We start from the raw sequence: 13,263 nt of genomic DNA, 5'->3' as shown, positions 1-13,263 counted from the left end.
TCCCTTCCCAAGTCTTCTCAGTAACTTTATTCTTCGGCCAGTCACTCCAATGTCCTTTCCTCCATATTCAATGGTTGACTATTCCACTACAGCTGTACCTGAATCCTGTAAGCAGGATTAAGCCATATCATATTTCTTAAGCTATATTTTTGGCTCCATTCCAGCTTTTTGTGACCTGTTTCAGACATTTCAAAACAAGTCCCAATTCTCCTCAAAGGCACCGCAAAACCACACAGACTTCGCAATATCGAAGTTGTTTCCATGTCTTGTGATGGTGTCTTCCTATCTGCCATCCATCAAGTTTTATGTCCATCAATCAAACTTCATCTCCTGATGTTTCAGTTCTTAATCACCCCAAGTAAAGCCATTCATCGTCCTGGCTTGTCAGCCGCAGTAATCATGGGCGAGGTAATACTTCTAGTGGCCACAATCAGTCGGGGAGCCCAACTCTTGCTCGAGAGAAAGATCCGATGTCAGCGGTGTATAGAAATACAGCCAACATTCGTGATGTCTATGGAACTTCGTCCCGCAGCAAGACTCTCCAAGAGTCATTGGGGTAAATGGAGTAAGGATAGTTCTTTTTAAAACAACAGGAAAAAAATCTATAACTTTGCTTCTTTTTAATGGCAGTGCATCTACAGTATTCTGTCAAAACAGCAGCTGTGAATAGGATGTGCAAGAAAAATCCTTGGGGAAAAGTCCAAATCTACAGTTAACAATATTATTGATCAATAATCAAAGCAGAATCACATTTAGGTTTAAATTGATGTTGACAAGGTAAGATACAGTGCAGAATCACTTGAAATATTTAATATAGGCTTAAAAACGAGGGCAAAGCAGAAATAAAATACAAAATTACAAAAAATAGTGTCTGCAGGCGTCAGGCCTACAGTCTATAATATCAATTTTACTTACCATTAATTTGACACTTGAAGCCCCTCTTCCCTCCCACTCACTCACTCACTCACTCACTCACTCACTCACCACCCCTCTTCCCAATCCCCCCACTCACTCCCTCATCAGCCCTTCTTGCCAATCCACTCACTCACTCAGCTGTCCTTTTCCCAATCCCCCCACTCACTCAGCAGCCCCTCTTTCCAATTCTCCTACTCCATGGACTCCGGAGATTGAGAGCCAAAAGTCGAAATAAATTTCTTATTCCTGAGAATCTGCAGTTAAGAGAGAATCTGAGAGAAAAGTATCCCTCGGATACATCTGCAATGCTCCCAGGGGTACGCATGTCACATTTTGGGAACCACTGCTCTGTGGTGTTTCAACTGTATACTGTGATTCATAGTGGGGGCACAATTTCACAAAACAGGACAGGAATGGAGGTAGGTAGCTGCTGAAGTAGGCATGTTAGAAGCTCTGCGTCTATTCATTGGGATATCAGCTCAGTTCGGTAGAAGAGTATAAGGCCCACTAATCCTCACCCCCCCCCCCCCCCCCACCCCATCACCCTTTCAAACCTGCAACCACTAACATCTAGGACAAGCGCAGCATATACCTGGGAACACCACCACCTGGAAGTTCCCCCCACAAGTCACTCATTATCCTGACTTGGAAATATATCAATGTTCCCATGCTGTCACTGGGTCAAAATCCTGGAACTGCCTCCCTAACAGCACTGTGGGTTGACCTACACCTTCGGGACTGCAGCAATTGAAGAAGGCAGCTCACTACCACATTCTCCAGGGCAACTAGGGATGGGCAATAAATGCTGGTCTACCCAGCAATGCCCACATCCTATAAAATGAATAAAGAAACAAAAATCAGGAGTCTTTGAGATGCTCATAAAGCTGTCAAGATAAAGTCTTCAACATCCACTTCAAAAAACAGTACCCTATTAAGTAGTTATAAAACTATCAATATAAACAAGCTCACAGTTTCCTTGACAGTTGTATCAACAACCCTTGCTGATCTGAATCTATTAATGGGGTTTAGAACTCCACCAAGAATGGACAATGAAATTCTGTTGTACAACTAAAACCCCCAGAGTTGAATACATTAAAGTTTTTGAAGTCATTGAAAGAGCTCAGCAAATGTTCAAGCTTTGAAGCAGTGGAACTGATGTCTGAGTAATCGATCAATGAAATCATTAAAGCACAATTGACAGTCAAACCTGAATACCACTATTGTTCAATGCAGAAGAACACTTCATCCATTTGATATTGTATTCTAATGCATCTGAACTTTTCCCCTTTCATAATGCTGGCCAGTTTAATGATCACTTACCTTTTAAGAACAAAGCTCTGTCATCAATTGCTGCATTATAAACATATTTTACTAACCATACAAACAATATTGTGACATGTAAATTTGGCAACATCCTCTGAACTTAACTATCAAAAGTTTCCTGACTCCAGAACAGGGCTCCCCATGGTGCACATTACCCCTGAGCAGACGTAAACCATGTCACATTCAGGACCCAGCCTGGCTCCTTGTGATGGTGGGGGGGTGGGTGGTGAGAGTTGGGAGATAAAACGCCTGCTCCCACAATGGAGCAGGCAAGGTGAGGAACGCTCTGTGTGGCCTTCTGACCTGCCCCCTCACCCTTAAAAATTGCCAGCGACGTGACTAGGTGAATGCCTTCCGCATGTGGGACCCACCCAATTTTTTTTCCTGGTCGCCTGACACGGATTTGTCCCACGTTGGGCCTAAAATCCAGCCCATAGACTGGGAAAATAACAATATTAAAGGCATAGAGGGAGAGAAAGTGTGGAAAAGTGAGCTTTCTCAATCAATATATTTTCAGCCCAAAAGGGAAAGCAATACTGCTGGCACTTGTGAGGTGAAATGAAGTGAGACAAGTGGATTATGAGGGATATTTGGGAATCATTTAGTTTAGTTTAGTCATGGAAAAAGACAAGGATTAACCTAATGTGAAAATTAATTCTCAACCGGGGGGAGCATTAATTTCAGTGAGTGGAGAAGGATCTGGCCCACATGGATTGGAATGGAAGATTGACAGGTTAAACAATAAATGAGCAATGGGAGGCCTTCAACAAGGAGGTAGTTGGGTACAGACTAGGGAGATTGACATAAAGAGGAAAGGAAGGTCATCCTGGGGGCTTATGATAAATCTTGAACCCGTACTACAGTGGAAAACCGAACTGAATACAGAGAGTACAGAGGAAAATTGAAAAAGGATATCAGAGTATATGAAAAGACATTAGAGGATAACATAAAACAGGACCCAAAAGTTATTTATAGAAAGGTGCATAGTAAAAAGGTACTCAAAGGAAGGATGGAGCCAATTAGAGACAAAAATGAGATCTTCTTGTAGATGCAGAGCGCAAAATGAGTAAATACAGAAAATACTGAAAAAGCCCAGCAGGCGGCAGTGTCTGTGGAGAGCAATTGGAGTTAACATTTCACACCAATGGCGTTTCAGGCCAATGAACAAGTTCTGAAGAACCAAAGAAAAGGATGCTGAAAATTATACAATAAAGGAGAACATAGCAAAGAAATTGGATAGGATGAAAATAGAGGAGGTACTAAAAAGGCTAGCAGTATTTGAAGTAGAGAACTTGGTCTGGATAGGATGCATCGTAGGTTGCTAAAGGATTAAGAGTGGTGATGGTAGAGGCTTTGGCCAAAACCTTCCAATCCTGCTGAGAAATGGGAATGATTTTGTGTGACTGTAGAACAGATGTTACAAGCCTGTTCAAAAGAATGGCATAAGAGGAGAATGATAAACCCAGCAGCCGCAGGTCATTCAGTCTAATGTCGCCAGAGATAATAAATAGTCCAAGACAGAAATATAAATTAATAAATAATAGCCAACACGGATTTGTTAAAGACAAATCATGTTTAACTTTATCAAGTTGTTTGATAAAGTTAATGAAGTGGATGATGAAGGTAGTGCAGTTGCTCTTATGATTTTGGACTTCCATAATGTTTTTGATAAATCATAAAATCAGAATGGTTACAGCACAGACAGGTGCCATTCCGTCCATCATGTTCATGTTAGCTCTCTGCAAGAGCAACTCATCTTGTCCCACTACCCAGTCATTTCCCCATAGCCTGTAATTCTTTTCTCTGTAGAGAATAATCCAATTCCCTTTTGAAAGCTACGATTGAATCTGACTCCATCACACCCTCAGGCATTCTAGATCCTAACTATTTGCTGTGTAAAGATGATTTTCCTCACATCACCTTTGGTTCTTTTGCCATTCATCTTAATTTGGTGTCATCTGGTTCTCACTCTTCCACCAACAGAAACAGTTTCCTCCTATATTTTTCTCCCAGACCATTAAGGACTCAACTCCTATCAAATCACCGCTCAGCCTTCTTTTCTCTAAGAACATCCCCAGTTTTTCCAGGCTATCCACATATTTGAAGTCCTTCATGCTTGGAACCATTGTTGTAAGTCTTTTTCTGCACCCTCTCCAATGCCTTCACATCTTTCCTGAAGTGTAGTGCCCAAATTTGGACACAATACTCCAGCTGAGGCTGAACCAGCGTCTGAAAACTGTTCACAATGATTTTCCTGCTTTTGCCTCTATTAGGCCCAGGATCCCATATGTCTTATGAACCATTTTCTCAATCAGCAGTGGTAACCTTCACTGACATGTTCACATATTCCCTGTACCACATGAAGTATCACATAATATCATTGTTATCAAAATTGTAGCCCATGAGGTTAAAGGGGAAGTGGTTGTGGAATTGGCTTAAGAGATAGAAAATAGAGAGGAGTGGTGAATGATTGATTCTCAGACTGGGTATACAGTAGCTCCCACAGTGTAGGTATTACAAACGGCTCTTTTTCATATGTATTAGTGACCTGGGCTTGGATATACAGGGCATAAGTTCAAAATTTGCAAAGAGACAAAACCTGGAAAAGTAGTAAACAGTGAGAAGGATAGTAACAGACTTAAGGAAGACAAGGTCTGACTAGTGAAATGGACAGGCACATGGCAAAAAATTTCATGCAGGGAAATGTGAAGTGATGCATTGTTTTAGTAGGAATGACAAAAAAAAACAAATAAAAACTGAACAGTTTTGAATGTGTTGCTGAACAGAGAGACCTGGAGATGTAAGCATACAAATCTCTGAAGGTGGTAGGACAAATTGAGGTGGCTGGTTTAAAAGAAATTTGAATTATCTTCCCTTAGGCCAGCGTCCCTTCACCAAGTTTAAATTTATTTACATTGCCAGCAACACTCAGACAGGTACTTCCTCATACAGAGTATAAACCCAGAGTGCCAGTAACCCTGACACTCCACATTATGTACACATGCAGGGCTCCCTGATTGGACAAGCCATTACTGCCTTAATCTGGGAGCTCGTATTCTAAGAGGTCCACATCGTTTAAAATCATTACACGATCATGCAGAATCTATGGGAAAATGGCCAGAATTGGATTTGATAAGATGTTAAAATATTAAGAAGCTGAATCCTGAACAGAACCTTCTAGTTTTGACAAAGCTGGAATAGAGGGCGGGCAAAAACAACCTACTCCCAGAAGGTATTATGGCAATTTAAGTATCACAATGAGGCTGCATGCTTCATATTTGTGGAGATCATGGACATTCAGCCTCTGATCTTCGGGTAAGCGTTCTCCAAGGCGGCCTTCACGACAAACGACAGCGCAGAGTCGCTGAGCAGAAACTGATAGCCAAGTTCCGCACACATGAGGACGGCCTAAACCGGGATGTTGGGTTTATGTCACACTATCAGTAACTCCCACAGATTGCCTCCTGGACTTGCAGAATCTCACTGGCTGTCCTGTCTGGAGACAATACACATCTCTTTAACCTGTGCTTAATGCTCCCTCCACTCATTGTCTCTATCTTTAAGACCTGGTTGGCTGTAGAGATTTGCATTCTAATCAGTATTCTGTAACTTGATTTTGTGTCTCTGTGCCCTGTTTGAGAGCAGATTTCCACTCCATCTGACGAAGGAGCAGCGCTCCGAAAGCTAATGGTATTTGCTACCAAATAAACCTGTTGGACTTTAATCTGGTGTTGTTAAAACTCTTACTGTGCTTCATATTTAACAGCCCTTTTCAATTGAACCTTCTGCAGCCTCTGGAAGTCTAAATGGAGATGAGGAGATAAATGTCTTTCCACCTCCCTGGTGGATTCAGTTTATCTGCTTCACCCACTGCCTGTGATTGGAGGCCCTACCCTCCCAATCCTTCTGTTCCCTCCCGACCTCTCATCTCCCCTTTACCTTCCCTTGACTTGTCCAACCATCCCCCGACTCTTCGAATATTCTTCGCATCTCTGTCGAAACTTTCAATTGGTAATAAGGTAATTGGCAAAAGAAAGAGAAGCATGCTGAGGACAGGAATGTATTGCCTGAAAGGATTTTGCAACTAGGTTCAATATTAACTTTGATAAAGGGAATTGATTAAATAAGAGGAGGTTAATGAAACTAACTGGAGAACTCTTCCCCAAAGAGCTGATACTAGGAGGATGGGCTGAATGGCCAATTTCTATGCTGTATAATTTGTTTCTATATAAGATCTGCAGTCATTGGTCTTTCTGTCTTTGTAGGTGACCAACAATGACTTTAGATGCGAAGACACTGAGGCTTTTGAGAGCTGCACACTCAAAGAAATGGTCTTCAAATTCTTTTTATTATTAAATCCTAAATTAGATGAGCTAACTGTCTAAAATGTAGGTTGTAAATGAATTATAAGAAATTTGTGCCTAAGTGACAAGATTAATACATTTGGAGTGATAAATTCTTGAACACCTTGGAGATCACTTTTTCCTCCTTCATTTTATGCATCCTCCAAAACAGTACGACTGACATCTGACTTGATTGCTTAGGGAAAACTACATGCTTCACAAGTTGAAGTGTTGTGATGTTGAAGAATGATGGTTTTGCATGTTTTCTCTCATTCTCAGGTCATATAAACCCTGAGGTTTCTACACCGTACTTTAGATTTGTCATTGAAGAACTTGAAAAATGTTCTCCTTAGATCTAGTTTAGGTCAGTTGAAGACACAGGTGTGGCCTATTTCCATTCCAGTGTGGGGTTTAATCTTTCACTTTTTCCCTGCAATCCGTGTATGAGACCGACTGCAGGTGCTACAAGTGTCAACAAAGCAGAGCTGTCCCTGTTGGGACACACATCTGAATCAAGTCAGAGAATTTAAGTGCAGGCTGTTTAGGTTGCAGTTTCTTCGTCAATCTTCAAATAACTTTTAACCTGCGCAAAACAAAGCAGCAAAGTTTAGTTTGATTACCGCATATAGTTTTCCCAGAAGATTGCCCAGTAACTATTAAGCCACAAGATGCTTACTTATAAATTAGTAGGTAAGACTGTCTTTGAACACTTCTCAGATTCAGATTTTACTATCAGAGCGAGACACTGGGGCTGGAATTCTCTGGTCCCACTGGCAGCGTAGCCCTGCCCGCGTTTTACCCGCCGGCATGGGGTGACGTCAATGGGAAATCCCATTGACAGCAGTGGGACCAGAGAATCCTACAGCTCGCAAATAACACGCCACCTCCCGCCGGCAGGAAACATGCGGCTGGGAGGCCGGAGAATCTCACCCTGGGCTTTGAACCTTGCTCATTGCTTATGGGTTTTACCAAGTGTGTATCCCATAGTTGCCGTATATTTTATGATATAGGACCTCCCATTATTTACCCATATCTTGACAATTGGCTTGCCCAAACTCATTCTCTGAAATAGCACACACAGCTGTCCAGCATATACTCCATAGCGTTCCACAGCTAAGTGTTATAGGCACTTGGAGAAACCTAAATTAAAATCCACACTAAACCAGAGCATGAATTTCCACACATATTCTCCCAATTTTCCAGTGCAGCTTGGACAGAAGAGCCACAGTAATCCCAAGAAAACAGTATAAGTACCATTCACACCAAGAAGGAAATTTTCCATGATTCTTTCACTGAAATTATAATGCATGAGCAAAGAAACTCCATACAAATTTATCTCCTACTGTTTTTAAGAGCATCACTCAGAACCATACCAGGCAAGGCAGTCCAGGGAGGACCAATCATGGAGGAGGTGGCAAGCCTGAGGTGTCAGTGGTTTCTAGTATTTGCCTGGAAAACAGTAAGAGCCTGGAAAAGCATTCCTTGTGCTGGTACCTTTAAAATCAGACTGGATTGGCATAGTGGTGTAAGTACCCCAGTTTATATGGTACAGATGTAGGAGATCAAGTACTGCATGCTTACCTGCAGTGCGATGATACTATTTATGAGAGCATGCTTGACATATAGGGCCTGATTTTACCATTTTCATTCTAAGTGCCGAATCTGGGCGTAATGCAGATCTGACTGAGAAATCTGCTTTCAGGCGCCCCCCATAAGCTCTCAGCCATCTCCAGTCCCATTCGCACTGTGGGCGGGGCTTAGCACGGCCAAAACGATCTGAGCTCTGAACTGCACATGCGCAGTTTGGAAAAAATTTGAAAAAGCGCGCCAATGTCAGATTGCTCTAGGGCCGCAGAAAGCGGCCCAGGTGTGAAAATCTGGAGCGATGGCCCCCACACACATCACTATCCCCCTTATCAACCCCCCCACTACCCACACACATCACTGTCCCCCTTATCCACCCCCCACTACCCAGACCGATCGCCTGCAGAATGGCAGCGGATCTCCCTGCCCCCCCCCACCACCAGAGATCCATCTGCCCCCCGAACCAGAGATCCATCTGCTCCCACCCACCCCCCCCACACACACACCACCAGAGAATGGTCTGGCCTCACTCACCACCCCACCCTCTCCTCCCCCCACCACCGTACAATGATCTGGCCTCACCCCCCACCCCCCTCCCGACAACGAACTGGCTTCACTCCCCCCCCCCCCCCCCCCACCCCCCCAGAGAATGGTCTGGCCTCACTCCCCCTCCCCTCCAGAGGAACATCTGACCCACCTCCTCCTCCCACCCCACCAGACAACAATTGCCCCCCCCCCCCCCCCACCACCAGACAACGATCGGCCCTCTCGCCCCCCCCCGAAATACATCCTCCTCCTCCCCACCCCCCCCCCAACCAGACAACGATCTGACCTCACTCCCCTCCTTCCCCCCCCCCCCAACCAGAGAATGATCTGACCCGCCTCCCTCCTCCCCCCCACCACTGATCTGAGTCAGAGAGCCATTGGAAACACTGAACGCGCCCTTCAGAGGCTGGAGCGTCCGTTTCAGACTTTTATTTAGCAGGTCCATTATGGCGCGGTTCCGGATTGACAAACGCGGTGGTAGAGGGGGAAATGCTGATAGAGTTGGGCGGGCAGTTCATTAATTCAATTTAAATGCATGCAAAAGCATTTAAATCGTCGTTGCGCCCGTTTTGGGCGCGAATCAAATCGTCGCCATTCCCGGGTTTCGGTAAAGTGACAATCTGCGCGGATGCGGGTGCGGATCGCAATAATGGCCTCTCACCCGACTTTACCACGTTTTCGCGCCCAGGCAATGGTAAAATAGGACCCATAGTGTCCCCAGAGCTAATGAAACTAAGCTTTGCTGCTTTGATTTGTGCAGGTTAAAGGATATTTGAAGATTGAAGAAGAACCTGCAACCTAAACAGGCTGCACTTAGATTTCTATTAATCTGAAGTTTTAGCCTGATGCTTTTATAATTGTGATTTAAAGTGAAAACGATAGTCACGTCAGCAGAATGAACAAGAGTTGCCGATAGAGAGCAATAGTAACAAGAAGGAAAGTCCTGGAATTAGAATGGTGATGCTGGCAAAGCTGGCATATTATAAATTAGATCACTTCTTAAATGATGGCTATTGAGAGGAAAACACTGAATTCTACAGAAGGGAGCGAGTCATCTATAGTCCCTGTGACAGCTCATTGAAAGAATTCTCCAATTAGTCCCACTCACCTGCTCTTTCTTCGTAGCCTTGAAATTAGCTTGAATATTTTTTATCTTCTAATATAAGTACATGCCTTTAAATCATAATACTCCTGACATTTGAAATCAACAGAATGGTCAAACTGAACTGATTAACTGGCTTGAAGGACACAAATGTGTTCCTGTGAATAAAGAAGAAATAATTTTACTTAAGAACTTGGATAGACTTCTGTTTGACTTCGCATCATATCCAGAGAAATAAAATTGAGAATAGCGTTGTGTGTGTAAGGAAGGAGTAGGTTGTGGGGTGGGCTAGACGCTGATCTTTTGCCCCTGGAATCAGAGTCCCAATCTCACCCAGACTAACAGGATGACATTCAAGTCTCTCTGCCTGATGTGAAATGAGTTTACAGAGTCTCAATCCAGTTTTCTATGTATGAGGGCCTGGGAAACCAAACTGCCCAGAACTGACACCATTTACCAATCTTAATGATGTAGCAAGTGTGGGAATTAGAAGAATCATATAGGTGAAGGTGCTTTTCCTAGAATGGTGCTGAGGTACATTGTTAAGCATCGGATTCGGGAGAACGTGACTGGATGCTCAGACTACTAATTGTTCCATTCCCAGCATTGATAGCTCACATTTATACACAGATAAAGGTCAGATAGAAATGTTCAAGTATGCGAAGACTCTTGGCTTCCATTACCATGAATCCAAGATAAGGAAAAAGAGAAAACCTGAGGAACTGAAACAAGTTGAAAATTATAAACGCATTTAGAGTTCAGAAAAACCAAGAATTACAACAGTTGCAGTAAAAATCAATAACGACCAGATTGGTGAATCATCATTGTAGGTCTCTAGTGTAGAATTTTGCTTTTGTAAGAGTTTGATTTAACACCCTTGATTCAAAAGTGCATCTGTAACCACAAATTGGTCAAAACTAATGGCTTGTCTGTGTGACCAAATAATGGATGAAGCTTTTGAAAACAACCAAATGGATATCTGGAAAGAATTGCCTAATTGAGGAGGCCATGGCGGTTGTCAAACACCAATTACTGCTTTGGTTACAGCTGATTTTAATTAAATCTGTAAACAAAAGGAGGCATTCTTTGGCACGGTAGCACAGTGGTTAGCACTGCTGCCCCACAGCACCAGGGGCCAGGGTTCGATTCCTAGCACTGCTGTCTCTCAGCGCCAAGGATCCAGGTTTAATTCCAGCCTTGGTAACTGTCCGTATGGAGTTTGCATGTTCTTCCCGTGTCTGCATGGGTTTCCTCCGGGTGCTCCGATTTCCTCCCACAGTTCAAAGATGTGCAGGTTAGGTCGATTGGCCATGCTAAATTGTCCCTTGGTGTCCCAAGATGTGTAGATTAGGGGGATTAGAGGGGTAAGTGCGTGTGGTTGTGGGGATAGAGCGGGGGAGGGGAGGGCCTGGATAAGATGCTGAGTTGGTGCAGACTCAGTGGGCCTCCTTCTGCACTGTGGGATTTCTATGATTCTTCTTTCCATACACACTTGCTGAAACGTCAGCCAATTCCTGATGACTCAACTCATAATTTTTAATTCAACTGGCAACTGCTTGCATCTTTGCTGATATCTGAGTATTTCCAATCCCCAGTGTGTATGCACTGTTATATTTATAGAACAAACTGCTGACATTATCTGGTTTGCTGTGAACAATTCCATGGCAACTACCTGTTGATTTTAGGACTGTCCTAAATTTGATTTTCATTACAGCAGCTGTATGTTTTAAATGTATTTGGTTGCTGATTTACTCTGGGTTTATTTCCTCCCATTACTGTCATTGGTCTCTTTAAGCCAAGAAGGACGAACATATTACCCTAAGACACGGGAGGAAAAATACCAATATTTTTAACATTTCTTATACCTCTGAAGAGCTTGTGTGGAATTGCTGATACCAGGAGATAAAGCCATTCTTCATTGTGTGCTGATGTATTCTTAAAAATACATTGTTGCTCTTTAGTCAAATCATTCAAATATTATAATATATGGTGACGTATATGATGCATGTTTGTGTTCAATAACATAACTGCTTTCATTTTTGAGGTGTTAGCTGCATTGTTGACCACAACATAAAGGTATGGTGAAATGAAATGTGTCGGGATGCCTGGAAGTATTTTGAATGTGGCATCATCCGTGGCTAATTATGTTATAGTCTATTTTAGTTCTGTATTAATATTCCAGTAGAAGGTCTTTGGTTATAATAAATGATTGAAGAAATTGAAATATTGAAGGTCAAATCAGTAACTTAGTTTGCAATAACCAAGAATTAAAACTTTTCCTGATTTTTTTTTTAAGGGCTTCCATTACTAGATATTTAGCATGTTATTTCGAATAAATCTTACTTGAAGTAGCATACTGTATTCATGGATAATTGTTCTGTTATAACTAACGTTTCTCTTGCAAAAACTCCCCGAAAGACTGCTTTTGATGTAACCATGGCAGCTGCACTTGAGCAGACAAGTGACTCAATCTCTGGTGCTTTTTTATTTCCTCTTATTTGTGAATATTGTGTTCAACACAACATGTTGTTCTTTACCAGAAGAACTGCAGATTTCTGTATGCTGCAGTCAGGTCAGCAGAAGGTACGAAACTAAAGGCTGCTGGGGGCACGGCCATTACTGACCCATTGAATTAAAACAATATAGATTTGCCACCAGAGGCAGCAAGATTGACAGACTATTGACTCTGGGACTTAACTGTGTATTCCAGTTGTAGATAAGCTTCCTTATTTTGTTTGGTGTAACTCTGCAATATATTTCTCGCTGCTGTTAATAAGAATGAATACAGCCCTTCCCAATCCAGTGGAATGGAAAACTGGGCAAGATGTCTGACTGGCGGCTCATCCGCAACATGCCATTTTCCATGCAGTTGGAATGCAGCCGCAGTGACAAGCTATCATTTGTTTAAAATTGTTACCAGGAGGGTGAAGAGAGAGGTCAGAATAAAATTTCTCGCTGCAGAATATTTTGCCTTTGAGAGAAGTTGAGGCACCTTTTATGACAAGGTGGATAATAAATCAAAACCGAGGAAGATAATTGGAGACTGCAGGGCAGTGAATTAATTTTGGATTGCACTTAAAAAGACAAGTTGGCACAGACATGATCACACTCACATTCTGTGTTATAAACTTGGATTATTCTTTAGTTTGAAATTATCTTTATTATTGTGCTTTTGAAATTTAAAAAAAATGTCCTGATAACATTCTAGTGAATACTAGGGAATTGTGACCTAGAATTCATTTGATAAAAATAACCCTCCCTTGTCAGTATATGAACCAGTCGATGCTGTAACACTGCAAATAAAAGGAAATCAGTGGTACTTTGAAAACCATTAATGCAGAGATAACATGTTGCCCCAAGGGACTGAACAACAACACTGTGGAATGCTCGGGTAGAAATTTGTATTCACAAAACCTTCACTCCTTCCCCACCATTGAACAAGTCCTTGTG

At 42.5% G+C, this 13,263-nt stretch overlaps 1 protein-coding gene across 9 annotated transcripts in view; it reads left to right on the top strand.

Moving 5' to 3' along the window:
* The window catches only part of sybu (syntabulin (syntaxin-interacting)), a 129,706-nt gene that overhangs the window by 97,248 nt on the left and 19,195 nt on the right, over positions 1-13,263 (top strand). The gene's annotated exons all lie outside the window — the stretch shown is intronic.

This window comes from Mustelus asterias, chromosome 7 (genome assembly GCF_964213995.1).
Source record: "Mustelus asterias chromosome 7, sMusAst1.hap1.1, whole genome shotgun sequence".
NCBI classification, from domain to species: Eukaryota; Metazoa; Chordata; class Chondrichthyes; order Carcharhiniformes; family Triakidae; genus Mustelus; species Mustelus asterias.
This window is presented reverse-complemented; position numbering and strand designations above follow the sequence as displayed.